The 20,018-nt window shown below is 42.7% G+C and overlaps 1 long non-coding RNA gene and 1 other non-coding gene across 3 annotated transcripts in view; one reads left to right on the top strand and one right to left on the bottom strand.

The window, feature by feature from the left end:
* LOC113464810 (uncharacterized) overlaps positions 1-20,018 on the top strand; it is a 133,747-nt gene that overhangs the window by 60,121 nt on the left and 53,608 nt on the right. The window lies entirely within an intron of this gene.
* On the bottom strand, positions 16,904-17,065 carry LOC113464813 (U1 spliceosomal RNA). Its single transcript, XR_003389676.1, has one exon. It is a non-coding gene; the product is annotated as a U1 spliceosomal RNA (small nuclear RNA).

The following is a 20,018-nucleotide window of genomic DNA, read 5'->3' as shown; positions in this document are numbered from 1 at the left end:
AGTTCCGAGTTCTTAAAAAATTGATCCACAGATTCCATTCACTCTCGCGGTACACAAATCTCGTTGGCTCAAATTATAATCTGAATTAACAGTATGTTTTTTTTTTTATATATTTCCGCTTTGCGAACGTGATCACGTTCAAAGATAAACGTGATAGCTTACAGGCAGCTGCTGTATCGCTTACCTTTGGGATATCTCTGTATAACCATCGAAGTTGGTTTATGCTATTTCCAAGAGAATTAAACTAACCCCGAAAGAAGTATTAAATGTAATAAAAAAGAAACTAAAACTAAAAATGCAGTACGGATTGATCCTTCGTCAGAATCAACGAGATTATGATCTACTGATTAATTCGCATCTCTCTCTCTCTTAATCGATCGACGTTACTTACAAGTTATTGCTCGTTACAGCCGTTTATGCGTGATCCACGTTATTATTTTTGCCACGTTTTTACGCGAACAACGATATCTGTTAATTAAAAGTTGCGTTAAATACGCGAAGCCCTTTGACCATCCAGGAAAATTGTTTCACGCTATTTGCCGGGCATCGCAACCGTGCAAGCAGAGGCTCTTCCGTATTATACCCCTACGCCGTTTACTATGGCGGGTTAAATTGCAGTGTTGATGTTAATCTGAAATCTTTAATGCTTTCCTGTCCGGGTATCTTCTCAGCCGAGGCGCAATTAACGCACCCGGATAATGTTTATTAAACGACGCAATAACGACGCAAATCCCGCCGTTATTATTTTATTTTCTCCTTTTTTTCATTCCCTCGTCATTGATATCACGTGCGGACAATTTACAATTTTCATCCACCGACGCGCCACACGGGTTTTATATCACTATTGGATGGTTAATTGAGGGTCGGTCTTTGATTTGTTAAAAGGCTGGCTCGATCGGTCGTACATTAAACTGCGTGATCAATAAGTGTAGTATGAACTAACGAGCAATTTATTAATAAACGATATTGCAAATGGAATTCGACAAGCTTTTAATCGGATCTTGTAAAATCGATAGATTTCAATGTGCTAGCTTTTTCAATCCTCCTTGTACATTTGATTCCTTTTTTTGTGAAAAACTGTATATTGCGGGCGATCTCGATTCTACTGGAGGAGACGATTTTAGATACGCAATACCATCTACTGTGGTAGGTATGTTCTCTGGGACGTTCCCGATTCCCGTCTTGCATTATGCATTGTTTGATGTAATTTAACATGACCGGTTCCCTTGCATACACAGCGGTTTTCGTCATCGGGAACACCAAGGAAAGAGAGTTCTCGGAATTCGACGCTACTCGGAGACGGACGAGAACTCTCGCAATTTTTATTGTTTTCATTACACCGCACAGATGACGGAACACGTTCGGACAAATTTCTTTGGACCCGGACACATTTTTCTTTGTACGCCTAACGAGTTTCAACGTCGCAACAAATTTGAACTTTGGACGAAATTAATAAGGCACTTTCTTTGTGGCTCGAGACAAAAGAGTAGGGTTGAATAGGGTTTTTGTTTATCGCGTTCCCGATGCACGCTGCTGTGCCGTTGCTGCGGCGACACAGTACGAATTCTCGCGCTAAACAAGGGTTACCTGCATTAAAATCCCGTCGCGACGCCCGCGGATAATCGTCGCGTCGCGTTTAATTAAATTATTCGTTAACCCGTTTCATTGCGCGAGCTCATCTCGCGTCCGCAAGTTCTCTGTTCAATTAAAAGTTTTCACACTTTTCCAGATTGGTAGTTACCCTCCGCCACTACTTATCACTCGATAACATAATCCCGTGCTATTCCTGCGCGAACATAGTTTCAGTCTCGCGACTCAACGCGTAACACGAGGATCAAAATTATTAATAATAACTCACTCCGTGAATTATCGCACCTGTCGCAGTTCGATTTTCGACGATCTTCTAGTAAAAGTATTCTATCGATGGGCAATAGACGTGCCGGTCTGTCGAATTAATCGAGACATAATGGAACGTATTAATTAGCGTCGATAAGCGAGAGGTGGCAGCGTTTTAATTAAAAACTTTTCGAGAGCGAAAATCATTTTGTTGTACGATCGTGAGACTTCAAGTAGAATTTTAATGAAAGTCAAAGGAGCGGAGTAATCAACAAAGTAACAGATGTAATTAAATCCCTCTTAAATAGTTGGTCATCGCACCGTTAAATTTACTACCTGCGGATACTTTGCTCGCTGACGCATCCGAGTGAATCTCTTTTTTTTTTATGCATTATTCATCACCCGGCCTTTATCATGCAAATTTTCATAAAAAATTTTGCTGTGTTTAATCTTGCAAAGATTCTAACGGTGACGCATTCTCGGAGGTGATTAAAATTTAAATAACAGCCACCGAATGAAACCGAGAATTTTCATGAATCATCTCGTAAATAATAGTCAAAAAAGGTGGAATGTAATGTTTCTTATCACTTGAATCTGCACACTGTACTCCACGAGCTCCAAATTCTGTCTGCAATTGACACTTGATGGTTGCTCGTGGTTCAGATAAACGAGAGTGATCGAAGATACGAAGTACACGAAGTATTACACACGAGTACCGCTTCCAGCAACCAAGCGTGTGGGTTTTAGGTATAATAGCGACAAACGTGTCGGCGGAATCGATGACGGGTCGCGAGGTTCTATCGTAAAAATTCGATTGCACAGATAAACAGGTGAAGATCGATGGAACGGAGGGAAGAAGGATAGCCGGGCGGAGAGTTTCGTTTAATCACGTGTTGCCTCGCGATTCCAGAAAATAGACATGACGGCACGGGTGTAGTTCGTTGAAAGTTGAAATTGCTTCGATTTTCGTTGGGAACAGTAATTCGCGGCACCGCGCTCGATCAATCACCGAGTAAACCCACTACTCATCCTGTAATTATTGTATACGACGCCAATAATATCGACGCCGTCGCCGCGCCGCGACGACGTTCCAAGACGAGAGGATGAGAGAGAGTGAAGCGCGAGAAGGGTGAGAGAAGCGGGTGGAAAAATAGCGGAAGTTTGGGAAGAAAGTTAGGTCCCACCGATACGAGGACATCCTTTAACGCGCCGACGTACACCTACCACCTACATGAGGGAAAACTGATTACGCGTTTTATCGGGTTTCAAGGTGCGCGTCGGCCAACTTCGTTTCGATCTCTATCAACGTGGCAAACTTTGCTATCTCCCGTAATCGTGGCTCATCCAGCCCGCTGTTTTGCATAATGCGCTCTTTTAACCTTCGGTTTCATCTTACGTACCGAGGGATGCCGCGAACCTTAAATGCAACGAGTCAGAATTTCGAAATTCTATATCATTCAATCAGACTTTCCAGTTCAACGATTTTACAATAACTAAATTACGAGGTTCGAAAATATGGCCGCCGTTTAATTACCAACAATTAGGATTATCATTAAATTGGTAAATTGCGATAAATCAAACGAATTTATGCCAAGACAGCGAAGAACGGTTATATCTCGAATCGATTCGTCGTACGCCCACGAGGCTGATGAAACACATTTTTTCCTTTCCCCTTTTTTGCATAGAATTAGAATGCACGCGCATGATCGTAAGGAGGTTTAATGGCACGGGCGTACGGCCGAAAAAGCGCGAGTCACGAGACTTTGAAACCGGTTCTCAAAGATGTAGCTGAATCGGTTGATTTATAGACGGCAACGACCGCCGCTTCCGGTTATTTTTATATAGATATTGAGGTGACAAATGATCCTGCGACGGTCGTGCAGTGTGTTAAAAACTTGAGTCACGTAACTTTCGTAACGGGCTCTCCGGCTCCTTTTCACCGCCGCGTCTACCCTCCCCGATGAATAGGTAAACGTGGCGTTGCCGTTGTACCGACTTAAACGTTGACCACACTTTCTGGCTTGCTGGTAATTAATAACCCGGCTCGCTCGTGCATGCATATTCGCGAATTAATTAGCCTGTGATAATATTGAGCAGTACGTTTCATGGAAACCCATTCCATCCATCGATATCACGTCGCGCGGTGAAATTAGTTAATTTCAACATGTTACCGTGTAACTGTAAATAAACTTGGAGCTGGACCACGCATTAGCTACTCGAATGTCCATTGACTATGAAACACGGTTACGAAGTACACGCCGTGGCAACGATGCCTGTCCGACTATCAGTTTCCGCATCCGAGGAAACTGTGTTAAATTTAATGGTACGCTTCTTTCAAGCCGAATCGATCGGTGGCTTAAAGTGGAAACTGGTAATTAAAACCAATCGTTATCGTTCCGTGAGAGGTAGGTGTACCTTCGGGAATCGAAGCCTCGTCAATGACACTCCAAATGGATTTTACATCGGCGACGGGAACAGTACAATACCAGTTTTATCACGCGTTCTCCAATACGTAAAGGCACCGGGATATTAAGTACCGTTCCCGTTCAACGGGTGTACTAATTATATCGACTGTGGAATCATTTTAATTGGCACGCGAATCCGGACCGATGCCTTCTTTTCTCTGTATTCTTCGCGTGTTAATTATGTCAGATCACTGGCACCTATTGTGCGCCGTAGGTACTGTAACGCGAGGAATCAACGTCAACAATGCAACTGTGCAACGCGGTGCTCTCGCGGTTAGATAACCGAGTTTGTTATTTTATCGTTAGTTTTATGTACGCGAGTAGCACACGATTTTTGTTCAAATAAAACACGTGTTTGCCAGTGAACGAATCCTTTCCGCAAAACGAAGCTATAAAAACTGCATTTCACGCGACTCCCCGAGTTTCGCTAACAAGTCGCTCCGTTCCGATCATTGACTGTCCTTTGTGCCTTTACATACGTTCAAAATTGCCGGCGGCAATTAGTTCGAACGAGAATTTTCTCCCATATTTTCGGCTTATCATTTTCGAAGAGGCAAAGAGAAACGAGATCCACAAACATGTGCTATCGAAATGTTTTATTAAATATCAGGTACAGAGTAAATGCGATGACTGAACATGAGAAAAGTACAGTAAATTCTATTGGCGTTGCAAACCGATAGTCTCTCGCATGAGACGACGCTCGTAAGTCCGGGACTACTTGCTCTCGAAAGAAAGAAGGCGAGCCGACGATTCTTTTCCGCGGGGAACGTCGACTCGTTGGTAGACGTGAGGCACGCGTCGCGCGTGAAGGTTCACGGCACGGGTCAGAGGGGATTCGCTCGGGGACTTGGTTCAGAGATTCACGCGCACCGCGCCGAGTCGAAAGTTTCGGAATTGTAAGAGGGAAACGTCACAATGCGTCTTTTCCTTCTAATAGAGCACTAGAGCCTGAACGATCATCGTTGTCGCGACTACGTAGGCGTGGGCCACGGCGCGGCAGAGACAGAAGGATCTCGATGGCACTCGAGACACTCGAGTTACACTCGGCGGTGGTGCAACAATGCGCGCATGCCACGATGCGCGAATTCAATGGCTTCGTACAGTTTGGTGCAGGGTCGTCGCCGGTTCCGCGCTGCGTTGCGCGCGCGTACGACTTCTCTCTTCCCGTGTGGCGGAACCGCGGAACGTCCGTGGAACGTGACTGCGTCCGCCTGCGAAACCGTGTTTCCCACGTGCCGCGCGCCTATGTCCGTAGTCTCATTAAACGGAATGCATATTTATGGAGCCGGCCGGAGTCTGTACACCGGCAGGTTCTCCGAGATTCGAGGGAGAGGAGCGCGCAGCCGGTAAACTCGCGGTGGAGCACGGGGACGGTGGAGGAGAAAAAAGAGAGAGAGAGAGAGAGAGAGAGGCGGAGGGAGACCGGGGGTGGCGAAAAAAAAGAAAGAAGGCTGGCACACCGCGGCGTGGCTGCGCCCTCGACGCGTCTGGCTGCGCCGTCAGGCGTTACAAATCTCAATGGCACACTTTGTGCTCCGATTGCCAGCACATGCCTTTTGATTTTAACCCTCGACGAACGACGCGGCGCGACGAGAAGCGAGGCGACGCGATACGATGCAACGCGACCGGCCACCGATTCACAGGATTTTTATCGGTCCCCGCCACCACGTGCTATGTACGCCGGCTCAGCTGAGCGAAACGGGTCGCGCTTCGACGCTCGTGATTATGATCGTGTTCGGTTAAGCCTCGGATCTCTCCCGTTACCGTGATTACACGATCGCGTTTTTGGTGCCCGGGATTCGAGGGCTAAACGATTTCCCGCATGAGCGAAGAGTTCAGTGAGGAACGAAGAACCCCAGTGGGATCGCGTTACGTACGATTCTGCGTTTTATTTTATCTTTCTGCTTTCGTTGTATCACGAAAACATACTTTCATCATACTTCTGTCCGTTTTTAATTATCTTCCTCTGAACGACGGTTCCCCTGTGTTAAGAATCGGTTGGTTCGACTACTTGAGAAGCGTTCCGCGGTTTATCGTCTTGATTGCAGTCGTATTTTGTTAAACCAGCTTTTACTTTATTTGCGGTCCCTCTGGTGTTACGATCCCAATGAATTTGTGCAAGCTCCACGATTGAATTTCTGGCTACATTTAAGTAATCGATTTGTTCAGCGAACAGTATTTCGTTCGGTTAAACAAAACCTTCTTTTCCATGTACGAGGAAACGTATAGTAGCATGCATAATTTTATTTAAATGCAAGTTTCATCTCATCGAGAAACTGTCAAATCGGATTAAACATTTTTTTAATTAAATTACGTGTAAACCAACGCGTGTTCATGACATTTCGAAGATCGTTATTAGTTCCATATTACTATACATAGACACTTCCATTCACTTCTGATAATTATTGAATATCTCTCGGCAAATCAATTACGCTAACGAATTCCTCTTGCCTATAATACCTGTGATTAGGCTTAAGAGTTCTTGCTCGATTGAGATTATAATGAACTCAAGTGAATAGTCTAGCTTTCATTAGCGCTGTCTACGTCTTCGGAGTACGAGACCTAATACAACCTGAGTCAATCATTATCAATATCTGAATTGAACGCCCGTAATTTCTCTATCAATATCGACGTGCACAATTCGCGTAAAATGAACTATGTCAATTAATTCGTAAGCGATACGAATCGTATCTAACGTGGAAGATTCGGTTAGTATGTCTATTTTTCAACGAAACGAATCTTCTACCGATGTGACAAATAAGACTGTGTCATTTTGTGAAAAGAGACACTGAGCCAAGAAACGACGACGTGTCGCTGAATCTCGTTATCATATAATTTACATTATATAGCGTAGCTTCGGTTGACATTGCACAGCGCCGTGAACTATCAGGTTCACGTGGACCCAGTAGGTTACATTCCAGGAAGATGATCTAGGTCGTTACGGCTATAGTTAACTAGTTTCCATACTTGTTACCAAGAAATATCACGATATTTCCATTACGTGTATCTCTAGCTGGTCGTGTCGTGTTCGACGGTATAAGACAGCCGTTCGCGGTCGCATGTATAATTAATAAAGAACTATCGAACGATTATTCGGCGAAACTCGAGCTGCCCGATTCTACGCCCCCGGAGGTGGAGAAGGTTTCAAATCGAAAAATTTAATCGTAATTTCGCCGGGTCGGGAGGAGGTGCTTAGAATTGGAAAAAGTTGCACGTGGATGGCTCGGTGTTGTTTGCTGAAAGTTGTCCGGCGTCGAGCAAAAGAGAAACTTTTATAGGAATCGAGCGAACCGAAATGAGAAAAGGAAAATCAAGAGAATGACTCTGCGCTAGGAAGGAAGAAACGGTTGTGTTTCCGCCGGAACGTTTAAGCGTGCCAACTTTATCGAGCTGCGATCCCGTTTCAGTAAAATCGTATAATTTATTTAATTGGTTTCATCGCGAATGAATAAAGAATCACCGAGTTTAGTATTCCAATTTGAATTCTGATCTGTGAAATTGTTATTCATCGATTACGTCTGATGTTGAAATTGGAAGGAGGATTGTCCAGTTTTTCATATCTAATTGAATACGGTGTTTTGCCGTTGCTTCAACCGACTCAAGTAAGAAGAGCTTAAAGCTCAGCTATATCCTGGGAGATTAATCTCAGTAATAATTGCGAGGAAGTGCACTTGGCCACAGGCTACAGCTGCATTTCCATCTGCCTAATAGCATTTACTAATTCTAACCGCAACAGCTTGAAGATTTGCACGTAGATTCAATCAGATGAGAGCAGTTAAGGTGGTTCTATTAAAATACAATACACTGGAAATCGTCATCAAATTGTAGTATGTCATTCTTCAGATTTTAATGAATTTATCGGTACGTAATTAAAGAAATGTTTGTTGCAAAAAATTTTGTCATCCTAGCGAGAAACGCTTCGGGCAAAAGTCGTAGCTGTTGTTGGCAGATATAAGAAAGGTCCTATGCAATTTCCTTCTAGTTTAAATAGTGTAGGAATAAGAATTGTGAGACATTCTTGAAATTGTCTTCTCTATTCCACAGAAGCAGATAGCGATTAACATTAGATTATACTTATTTTGAAAATTATTATTATTAAATTATTATTATCATCATCAATTTATTATTCAATTTTCACTCATAAAAACATAAAAATTGCTGTCTTTTTTTAAATTACTTATTGAGTTGGAAAACAAGTCATTTTGGCCCCTCCGATAGAAGGTATACGTCAATTGCTGATAGTTCTACTGTTAAGGACTGATCCATTTGTGTTCTGTCGATTTGGTGGTTTCGATTCACGCTTACCGTATGCGATCAATTTAGCAATTATATCGCCCAGTTTCCCTTCCCCTCTCTGTCTCTCCTTTTTTAAACCAGTGATTCGAGGTCCAGAGAAACGCAGAGGAATCACGAGCTTTTTTGAACACGCGCTTCGGTGGTACCAGCGTTCTTTTTTTTTTTATTTTCCCGTCGGTGCAAGCACCGATGCAAATGGCCGTCTGTACACCGGTCATTGTTAATTCGCTTATGTCCTATTTGCCCGGGCAAAAAGGTAATTATTTTGATTCGGACCAGAAAGCGCCTAACGAAGCAGTCCGCGTTGTTCATCGCTCACCGCCCGTACGCCCTCCCCCACAGCTCCTCGTATGCATACTTCCGTTTCCGCTTTGTGTCCTTGTTTCCGTATCAATTTCGTTTCGTTGATCGATTCGTCTGCACCCGCCTCTGGCCCAGTTTTTGTCCCCTCTGATAAAGAATTTGATGCATCCAATTTTCATAAACGTGTTAGCTTTAAAGTCGCAGTAAAATTTATTATGCGATCCGCAGCATTATTTGAGAAACTAGTTTGTTAGCTGATAAACTGCACGCGACTACTTTATAATGAAAAAACGAGAAGGTCCATGACTTTTAAATATTGGATTCGCGTCTGAAGCAGCCTTTCCAAATGCATATTAAATAAATAATAATCGTTTGATAAATCCTGTCGACGAACGATTAAAGCCATTGAACAGAATTCTTGCTTGACTAATTGGACGCTAATTAAGCGTGCGAAGTTTGAGACATGTATCAAGTTTAAAAAAAAAAGGAAATTATTAAATGCTCGTTAACTCTTTCGTCCAAGTTCCCGTTCGCGTCGGCAGTAAGATTATTTTTAAGGTTCATTAAATTCACTCCGACCGGAAAGTGTTTAACGAAGCGTCTCGCCTGTTCGCCGTTTGATTGCTCACAGTTCGACGTCTGCTTTGTGCCTGCTAACTAGAATCATCCAGCTTCTAGGATCTATCGCTACTTCAAACAATGATAGCCTACAGATAGAAGGGAATATTGGGACGTGAGAAGATGCCGCATTTAATGCCACATAGACATTTGACGAGCGAATTATCGTAGGAATTATCTTACTTAAACTCGAACTGAAGTAACGATACAACGTTGTTTCAGTTCGAGAGAAAAATGATTGATTTCAAGCGAATCTGTCAGACCTGCGGTGTTTCGTTTGTTTAAAACCAGAGACTCGACCGAGGTTTAAGTGAACATTTTAATACAAAATTATTGAGAGTTTCGATGGTACACAGTTTTCATACGTTTTGGTTTGCGGTCACACAAATATTGATTGACGCTTAGTTACCGGGATGTATTTCTCGATTGAAACTTCGCGTTTCGCTCAATGAAACTCGGTGAGCGATGACGGGGACGAGAAGCAAAGAAATGAGCGCAAAATTCTGTCTATAAATTCGTTTCGTAAATACTGATAAAATACTGACAAACTCGTCTAAAGAAGAGACGAACGTTTCGTCGTGGTGTACAGAAATTACTATTCGAATCTGTCGCGTTCGCAACAGCGAGGCTATTAAACTTTTAGAAATCGGCTTGGCAAGTTTTGGCTTCGGGCGCGAAGTCAGCGCGCGTCGGGGGCGGGCTTTTTGCTATTGTCGCTTTGAGGATCGCCGGCCTGTTACTTCCGGGCGAGATAACGTGCGCGAGAAGGGAAAGAACGAAGGGAAAATGTGCGGGGAATTCATTATTTTCTCGAACACGCGGCTTCTGAAGACGCTTGAGAAAATTGGACGAAAACGAGATAGAAAGAAAGAGCAGATAGATGGAGAAAGAGCCAGCTGGAAGTGTAATTGCGACCGAGCGACACCGTGCGAAATTCTGCGCACAAATTCCTCGCGTTTTATATTTGCGCGCCCCTCCGCGCCGTTCGGAACGAGAGGAAACTTCTATTTCGAGAAGTAATTAAATACGATCGCACATATATGCTCGCGTTTTCTACATTTTTTAACAAATTAATTACCGGTTCTCGTGCCCCTCGACAAACGAGCATGGGAAAAAACGTGATACAGAGGGCAGAAAATTGTTTGCAATTCATAGATGCTTGTTTAAGAAAAAGAGGAAAACGGACGTATGGAATAAAGTGATTCATTGAAGCTCGTTGGATTGCTGCTGTATCGAGCGAGAGAGTGACGGAACATCGTGTTTTGATATTTGATAAAATTTTCGTTTCGCTCGGCGCCTTCTCGGACTTGAAATATCGTGAAACAGCCTCTTTCCGAAATTCTGTACAGTGTCGAGCACAAGCCTAGCTGTGACGTCATTAACACATGCCTTTTAGACGCCTGGTTACAAAAAATTGCACGGGGTGCCCAACACTGATTCTGCCATGGAACGAGTCTGCAGTCACAATGGGCAATTGAATCGTTTCACGGGGTCGCGCGATGTCTCGAGATGCGTGAAATATTTCCGTCGCGGCAGCAGAGCCAGAGCTCGCGAGGGTTGAAGGAGCCGGCGTAAAAAACTTCTAATTATGCCGGCAGTAACATTTTTCGCGAGCCGAATTCGAACCCGTCGGAGCGAAAAGAACAATTGGAGAATCCTCGTGGACACGTAGCTGCAAGCTCGCGCGACGCTTCACGTCCGACGCATAGAACGATCCCTAGGCGCGCGAACCGTGTGCTCAAATTTTCCTGCGCTTTGGCTCCGGCCAAGTTTTACGTGCTGGAAATTGCGACGAAACTTTTAATCACATACTTCCATTAGTCATGCACCCAGGTTCGACGCATGCTCGCGCGCATAAGTGTCTGTAAACTAGGCTGGCTCGTGAACCGTTTCGCATACGGCCAGCTATGTACGTAGGCGCATATGCATGCATGCATGCACGCACGCGTACATACCTGTCATATGATAGCCAGTTCTCGTCGAATCATCCTGGATTACTTTAATTCCATGCACTCCACTTCGAGGGTCGTACCTGATATCCTTGTATATACGTACGTACACATTTACTTCTGTGTACAGACAGGTTCGTCGTAATGAACCGGCAGTTCGATGCACCACGTATTAGACGGTAATTGTGTCGGCGATCATCATCGAGTGGATTTATTGCATTTTTTCACACGATTAACTCGTGCGTCATGCAAATAATTCTCGTAATACTAGTACACCCTGGAAAAGAGAATTAAATTATCTGTTGAAGTGCGTTGCGAACGTTTGTACTGAATCGAATCGTCGCTTTGATTGGTTCACGGATCGAAGTATATTTTTAGTACGCGACGACAGATCATTTTTATTGTCAATGTGATTATTTCTGGTAATAAAGAGATAGTAATGAATAGAACATGATTAATGATCGAACGGAATCGACTTGTGCAAACGTTTGTAAATAAATTTGAATTATTAACGGAACAGAGCGAGCGAAGGTGGATACAAAATAGTATTTGTATTTATACAAGCATGCAAAAAGCGGGGAGTTCGTAGATACACGTGTTTCAAACTTTTCTGCTGGCGTATAAAATATTTGTTTAAACACGGCGAAAGAACCTGTTTCATCGTCTCTCCGCCTGTTTCATCCTGTGAAAATTATTTGCGTAAACTTCATTTGTGAGAAATTCTCGTGCCAGCGGGACACCGAACTCAGAATTATCCAATTTCAAACCAATTCTGATTACAGCGTTTTTATTTATTCTACGCTCTCGTGTATTTTAATTCGGAGTATCATCTCATCGTATTTCAAGTCGTTTCAGGGCTCACGATAGAAAGATGAAAAAATTTGTTATAATGAAGTTTGAACACCATTTTCCGCTACTGAGAGCAGTAATCCTCCGGTTTGCCGCAATTTATTTATATGAGAAATAGGAGAAAGGCCCGATCCTTCTGTGGATCAGTAAATTTTTAAGCTTCTTACAAAGACGGCGAAATGCTACGTCTTAATGAGTCGCAGCCTTACATATTCCTTTACGAGCAAAATAAATTTACTCCGCGATGTTGGTTACGAAGGATTCTGACAGGGAACTGGCCGAGTATGAACACAATTTTCTACACAGTTTATTCGTGCCGGTAATTGATTCTTCGCGGATCAACTGGCAATCTTCTTACTTCGTTTGAACATCAATTTTGAGATTATAACAAAACGAGTCTGATACGTCAGTTCCACCCTGCTGAGCGTCATCAATGTCACCTTGTTCTATTTGCGAATGTCCGTCACCGTCGTCGTCTTTCTTTATACGATCGCGTTTGCTTTGTGTCGATTCGCGAAATTCTTAAATGGCGCGACGCGGTTCGATCGCCGGAGATGATATCGGATGCGTGCTCCCATCAAATTCGTCCGAGGCGAGGGGGTAAGGCGTCGTTAGCCCGAAAACGGCGTAATTCCGAGAAAGTGGTCAGAAATCGTCGAGTTAATACTGGTCCTGGGGTAAAGGGGGCATCGGGCCCTGGCGTGGCGTTCGCCATCCGCGGGGCAGGGTGGGATAAGAAAAAGACGGTGGTGGCGGCATGCCATGCCGTGTGCAATACGGACATCATGCAACGGTGCACGCGAACAGAAAAATCTCGTGCACGGCTCGACACACCACACGGCCACTTTACGCCTTTCTACGCGCCTCCACGCCCACACACGTTCTCCTCTCTCTCTCTCTCGACGTTCGGTCGTCGAAGCGCGTTGAACAAAAATACTTCATACCGTACAGGTCGATCGAAAATTTTAATTTCCAATCTAATTCTTCTTCTCTCATTAAGGTGACACCTAATTGGCTGCACTCGTTCTATTTTAGATGTTCCTCATTATTTATTTCGATATAACATGTGTTTCAAAGTAGACACAAATCGCGATTTCATATCATCTACTAATTAAACGATATCTTGTTTAATTTACACGACGTATATTTAATATATTTTTTGAAGAAAGTTTTGTTCAGTCCTGTACTCGAGTGTGCATGCCCCGATACGTGTTACGTGAACGTGTAGTTAGCGCACACTCCGTCGAGCAGCCGATTCACGTGAACCTTGATCGTTGCACGGGCGAACAGGGTTTGGTCGGGGACGCGGTTAGGAGCCGGGGGTTGTTTCGTCGCAAATCATAGGTGTTGCGACGAGCGGGTGCACGATCGGGCCGACGATTTCTTTGTAAACCATCGTTGTCGCCACGAAGACTCATTACGTTCGACCACGGGAATACAATATGGACGTTATATTTAGAATTCTGCACCTTTAAACCCTTGTACAGCCTGTTCTTTGACGAACCCCCTGCCCGGTTAACAACGTTCACGTGATTCGTCGCACTATGAAGTCATTCCCCTTTCTTTTCTCCAATTTTTCCTTCCACGCGTCGCGTCGGTACGATTCATGATCCGCTTCCAGAATTCGACGCTTTCGTTTCGATCGTCATTAAATCGTTCGCTCGTCTGCATTAGTATAAGCATGATTAAACAAGAACTTGTTGAGAGACGAATTATCCATATGCCGGCAATTTTAACCGCAATCGTTCATTCGAATCAGGGAGTTTACATTATTGCATCACATACAATTTCCAATATCACCGACATATTTATGAACGCATAATTTAATAATAGTGACGAACGTTCACGTAAATCTGGTTTGCATTAAACAAGCCGGGAAATGATAGTTGAGCCGCTAGTACTTAAAACTGCATCCCAGAAAATACGATCATACGTAAAAGTGCTTTACATCAAAAAGACAAAAAAAAAAAGGAAACTTTTGCATATTTTGGAAAAAGTCATACAAAATGTACTGAAAATGAATATTCATTATGAGAAATATCAAACAAGTAATTTCGACCTGGTGTTAAATAGCGTTTCTTGTAATCACAGTACGTCGCTCGTGTGAATTTTTCAATCTTGATAAAACGTTTATCGACATTGCGTTTTTTCGCTACTATCCATTTTTATTGACCCACTCACTTCTTTTCTCGTTAAACACCGTGAGGAAATAGTAATTTGGTTTGGAAGTGTTGTACACGTTCGGGAAACCACTGTGTCGTTTGCTCGAAACAATATCCAATTAAATGTTCTCTACGTTCGGAATCCAATACCCTGGCCAACATTTATTTGTATGCACATATTTATCGATACACCGGAATTAGTGGGACGATCGGTTATTTTCGCTGCGCAAACTTGAAACAATGGTCAGTGGCCATCTACCTTAGATTATCTTTAGCAAAAATTGTCAGCTGAAACGTTGCTCGTACCAACTAAATTATCATTCTATTGTTTTATAAATAAGACAGAAAAGAACGAAGTAATTTCATAGATGAATTCGTAAACATCGAAACGACCGTACAGATGAAAAAAGTCATTGTACGAATCGTCGTCCATTAAGTTGTAACGTTGCATACGCGTATCTCAAATAATTCATCCTGATTCTGTACGGCAAACGATTTCCCGTGAAAAGCGGTTTTCGGTGCATTAAAAAATCAATTTTAGGAGACGCGTTCACGCGTTCCATGTAACTTCGAACGGACACGCAAAATTTAAAAAACTGTTTTTTATTTTTCAAACATTAAAGCTCTCTTTTCATTTCATTCATGAGCAAAACAACATGCGGTATGGAAAGTCACGCTTCGCTTCGATTTCGGGAAATAAATATTTTTCCAACGATACTCTTTTATCGATAAAATAAATTTTATAGAAACGGTATTATTATTCACGTACGAGATTTGTACAAATTATTTCCAAATTCGATGTTCCATTAACGTGGAGACGTCGCGTCGGCGGCGAGGAGAATTTCTATAACAAATACACCGATAAGTATAAATTCCTGTGAGAGATTACTATTACCATCGTATTTCCTGAATTTAACAATGTGCGCAAAACTAAAATTCGTTTCACCGTGGAAACTATTTATGATCCTCGTATTCAGCACATAATTCAGTTATGAAACAAAAAGATACACTTTCCCGTTGATTGCAGCAGCGGAACAGTTCTATCGAAATTAATAAACCCGTTCATTGCCTAGAAAGGATAACGGAGAGAACCAAGCCAGTACAGTTAGTACGTAAGGGAGCCGTGTCCACGAGCGATGTAATTCGTAGACAATTTTCTCTTATTTCGCTGCCACTTCCTTTATTACGTATTATTTCCCCCCGTCCGACCACGTTCTTTCATTTTCCCCGGCCTCGTCTATCCGTTGTCCTGTTTATTTCTATTCCCGTCTTGTTCGTATCTCGCCCCGGCGTTTTCTTCCCGACTCCCATGTTTTCTTCCTCTTCGTCCGACTCTTTATACGTTTCGACGATCCCGGACCACGATAAAAGTGATCGCGCGCTAACAGAGAATTGCCTGCAACTTACGACTTCCTCTAACAAGCTGTATGCGTACACGTTTGTTGCTAAGACGCGTATCACGAACCCCATCGTTCATACACTTTTTGTCATTTCGACGTAGCGAGTATCACCTAACGCGACGTTTGATTAAATCGCTACGACGAGTAAACTAATTGACAACGTTTGATGAATCCATTTGATCCGCTGTTACGTCCGTTATTATTACTTTTTATATCGTAGCTAATTCGTATTTATGATGGACAGAAATTTGATCAATCCTGTCCGTTTTATAAATATACTTATAAAATTGACCGGCCGAAAGGTAAAAGAAAAAAACTGCAATGGGAGGAGCGAACGATATTCTATTGAAGTAAATGCTATTAGTAAAATGCACGGTTGTAGGATCAAACTCCGGTCTGATTCGTTTCAATACACGTTAAATGTCTGCTTTTCTTTTCCCCGCCGCCGCCGGTGAAAAATCGTACGGCACAGTGGTTGCTGTTTTCATTAGTATTCAAATTGATGTTTGTTCGAATCAAGCGCCGCGTCGTTTGCGCGTAGGTTTTGATTTCAAAAGCAGTTGTAAAAGTGAAGCGGTATAACGACTCGCGGCCATGGATAGCGAGAACGCGGACGATTTTTCGTGTGAAGGTAATTTCGGTAAATAGAACGAAATATTTTTATAAGTACTTAATTCATATATACTTCAATGTTTCGTCGAAGAATAATCAAGGAAAATACTTGTTAATAATACTTTATTAAATGTGCTACCAGACAAAAGTTTTAGCTGTAATTGTGAAATACAAATAATGTTCAATCTCATTTCCTTCTAATTCGAATAATTTAGAGAGTCAAAAATTGTTCGGCATTCCTGAAATTGTATCTTCGCCATAGAATAGCAGACAGTGATTTAGAAATATGTTATATTTGATTCTATTGCGTCCCGATTTTGATAGAATTTTAAAGACGGAATTTTATGGGTCGGAAACGATATGCGAATCATTTTTATAATGATGGAAAATTTTTTGTTTATAAATATATTATACCGGGATAGCGCGAACGCAGTCCCGACTATCAAAAATTGTACGCCCGAGATATCCACATTAGGGATATTCGCAAGGGTCAGCTCAACCTTAGTGCAATGGAAGAGCCTCGCCCTGGAGGAACCGCCTTGATGATCACGGTAACCTCTGCGCCAGGTAAGTATGCTTTCCCCTACTCCTCACACCTATTTATAAACCAACGGGCCGGACACACTTGCGAGAGACGGCCTCGTGTCACACGCATTACAACGGTGACTGTACGAACTAAACTGGTAATATCCGTACCAATCATTCCGTCTAATCATAATCGTACAGCTAGTAACAATGAAATTGAGCCAGCTAAGTAAAAAAAATTTTAATGTACGTGGCAGTGATGAGTGTAGTTTAAAATTGTTTTTATTTTGACACGCCAAAATTATGTTGAAATCTAACAGTATTAATGCCAGATCGAGCATTGAAAAAATAAGACGTAGACTTATTACTCGTTTTGAATTTTCTCGATGGAGGAGGTCCTAGGACAACCAGAAGGTTTGTCCAAAAAGGCACTCTTGGTACAGTCGTCCTAGTGACGAGATATCCTGAATAAATGCTAGAGTTGACGATCCGCCATCTCCTTCATATTAAAGTAGATTCCCGTTGAATCTTACAATAGACTGAAGTGAAACGTGATAAATGAAATTAAACATGCGTATAATTGTATAATTGTACGTTCCGCGGTATCCGAGAACGATGCACTTCACTGAAATTGAATGAGAGGTATTTTATTCTGTAACGTGGACGTTTAAAAAACGAAAGAACAGTGGCACAAGTTTGTATAAGTAGGTCGTAGCTGCGCTTATCGTTAGCGTGAAACCGCATCCTGTTCGCATCGTGCATCTCTAGGGATTGACCGCTAAAATTTCAAACTCCAACATTGTTCGGCCACGTTATTCCGACTGCAAACAATTTTGCGTCTTCCAAGTTGGCCAACTCAGGAAGGGAAAAAAAAAACGATAATTAAGTAAAATCGGGGTTGATTCGAACGGTACACTGGACCAGAGATCTGAAAAATATGTTCTAACAAAATTCGAACGGACGTGAAAACGTCTACGAAGGGAACTTGTCAGAATGTTTTTTGGGAATCAGGTTTGTTCGTCTCATTTTTCATTCGTCAGGATTCGGTGCGAATTGAGAATTGTCGATCCGGTCGTTGGGTTGATCATTCTTTCAGTGGCCGGCCGATGAGCGATTTACCGATCCATGGGGATATAATTGGTGAACGACGAGCCGCGTAATCACACTTGAACCGGGTTAACGCTGCTCTGGTTAAAGACCGGCGCGCGCTCCTCGCTGCTTAATGTGTGTCCTCACGGGTCGGCTCGTGTACACACGCGTTACGTAGGTGTACGAAGTTGATTAAATCACTCGCCGAGATTCGGCCGGGAGAGCGCGATAATTATCGCTCGTTAGCTCGTTATGTTATCTGAATTTGTAATCAATACCAGCGAGAGCCCAAAGCGTCGGGACGCCCCGTGGGCACCCTTCGCGACGATTACGCGCCGTTCTAATTGAAATACTCGCCAATTACGTGTTTAATCGTTTCATATTAGTCGCCCTCGAAATGCTCCTCGCAAAACATATTCGTGAAATAAATCTTATTCGGTAGCTGGGCTCGTTTCAGGCGAACGCGAGCGAAACGAGGAACGGGGAAACGGTGAACGTTAAATCGGCCGTTCGCTTGCGCGAATCATAATGTCAGGAATTAACCGAGGTATCGTGGAATTAGTTACAACGGTTATTAGTAGACAGGAGGGAGGGAGGGAGGGAGGGCGGTCCTTTAATTAAACGCGAATTAAGCGGGCGATCTGTCCGTCCGAGTCGGCCGGGACCAGCGGCGATGAAGCGTGGAAGGCGCGGAATGTGCCGCAGCTGTAAGAAAGAAGTTACGGTCTATGTGAAAAGTTGGCGAAAGTTTCTAGACGGTCGAGTAAACGACAAATTTGCGAGCCGTCGCCCGCGAGCCGCGATATCTTAAATCTTTTGGAAGATTCCTCTCGTGCCACAGAGTCACTGAATTTTAAATATAATAACTGCTTATTACATTACACGTTACATTACGTTTATGAAGCTTCATCTAATCGAAAATGATTAGAAGTATAGAATATATCTTCATGCACTTAAACAAGCTTTTATAAATCATACGGTTTTTGCCGATCGTCGAAGAATTTTTGAATACGCGTATAGATCATTTCTTATCTTCATGTATTCGCTGGTTAACAATGATTTATGTAAATTGAATTGGAGCTGTTCGAACTCAAACGTAAATCGCGAAAGCTCTCGTGTCTGCGTAGTTTATATTCAACGCTGCCATTCCCGAAGATTTCTTCAGGGATATTTAAATACGGACAGGTTTCACTCAAATAGTAAAAACAGACCGCAAAACATTTTAAACAATTTTATTCGATGGACAAAGTGCACAAACTTAGAAAATATTGTATTTACACGAAACAGTGACTAGTACATAAGTCGTATGTTTCTAACATTCAACGTGACGCTAATACTACTTGTGTCGATTTTAAAATCGACGAATATACGATCGATTTTTACCGGTACTATTTTTTATTATTAAACGCTACTAGAGCGTACTGTCTGGCGAATAATTTTCAGTGAAATTGAATGCCGACGTACTTTTCAAGAGTCAGTTAATTAGACAGGTTGAAAAATGTATTCGCGCGCGGCTCGGTCGCCTTTGACGCGATACGAAGGTTGCTTCGGGCGTAGCGACAGGCAGCACGATGACGCTTAAAAAAGCGGCATTTCGAAACAGGTTGACGAACGCGGACAAGAAAATATCAGCAAGGTAGAGCGAAATATAATTCGTTTCTTTAAGCACGTCACCGTGTCACCTTCATGGTCACAAGTTCGCGAAAGTTATAGATTGAGAAATTACGTTGCAGGGATAAGTAGTTTTAATAACAAGTGATCGCGATATGACTCCTGTTTAATTTTCAATTAATCGGAACAAGCGAGTGGTACGGTAGCGTTACATAAAGTTTTAATATGACCATATCCTCCAAGTGCATCTATAGGATTTTATCGTCACTACACTAGTGCTGACGTCACGGTGAATCTAACGAC

This window comes from Ceratina calcarata, unplaced genomic scaffold (assembly GCF_001652005.2).
Source record: "Ceratina calcarata isolate Rehan_Ccalc_2016 unplaced genomic scaffold, ASM165200v1 scaffold551.2, whole genome shotgun sequence".
Taxonomy (NCBI): Eukaryota; Metazoa; Arthropoda; class Insecta; order Hymenoptera; family Apidae; genus Ceratina; species Ceratina calcarata.
This window is presented reverse-complemented; position numbering and strand designations above follow the sequence as displayed.